Below are 1,067 nucleotides of genomic sequence, written 5' to 3' on the forward strand. Positions count from 1 at the left end.
ATTTAGTTAGATCCAAAAAAGACTCAAGTTATGCAAGCTGATTTGAAACTTTGGCAAAGTAGCAGGATACAGCTATATCATTATTATGGATGTTGACTCCGGCATGGAATTAATTTCTTCTTTGATCTGACAAATGAATATATGAAAGAACAGAACTTCAGCTAAATATCAAGACCTAACTAAACATATAACCAGAAAAGTGATCATGCAAGCCGTATTGCAACTGGGATAAAAGGAATATCAGTCATACTGATTCTGTATTTATTGTAAATGCTGATTTTTTCATAAATTATTTCCTTTAGCTTGCATTTTTAAAACATTGGTAACTAATTTTGGATTCCTCCTTCAATTTATTCTGAGTATAATGTATCACTTCAGTTCCTAACCCATATCCCCAGCACTCACACACACACACAAACACAAATACACACAGGAGTTTCACCATGCACCTGCTTGGTGTGTGGAGTGGAGGGGGATGGAGGAGAGTCTCCTCCAGCGGTGGGGCTGAGGGGAGATTCAATCCCCTGGGCCGGTACTGGGGGTGAGGGGTAGTGCTGAGCTGAGGTAAGGCTGCAATTGCCATGGTCTGGAAGCCTTAGGACCTAGTCAGGGCTGCGATTGTGGCCAGGGGTGGGGGGCAGGGCCCAGGGGAGCAGGGGGCGGGGCCCAGGGGCACACTTTGGTGGCAACAATGGCCAGGGGTCAAGGGGGCAGGGGCGCATATGCCTCAGGGCAGGGTTGCCCAGGAGAGGAGTGTGGGGCCAAGAGAGAGCTGAGAGAAGAGAGAGCACTAGCACAGGCACCAGTGGAAATGGCTTCAGTGGCTGGCGGCTGCTCTGATCATAGTGTGGGTCCTGGTTGGAAGTGCAGAGCATGCGGCGGCGAGGGGGCTATGGCTGCTGAGGTGGAGGCAGCGGCGGCAGCAAACACAGGGGAGGAGGCTGCTGAGGCGGCGGCATCTGAGGAGAAGGAGCAGAGGCTGCTTGCAGCCCCGCCAAGTGCCGGCAGAGCCCCCGCCTCCTCTTCCCAGTAAGGCTGCTTTTCAAACATGGTGCTGCCGGCTCTGA

The sequence above is a fragment of the Dipodomys spectabilis genome, unplaced genomic scaffold (genome assembly GCF_019054845.1).
Source record: "Dipodomys spectabilis isolate Male_0828 unplaced genomic scaffold, ASM1905484v1 ptg000047l, whole genome shotgun sequence".
In the NCBI taxonomy this organism is placed as follows: Eukaryota; Metazoa; Chordata; class Mammalia; order Rodentia; family Heteromyidae; genus Dipodomys; species Dipodomys spectabilis.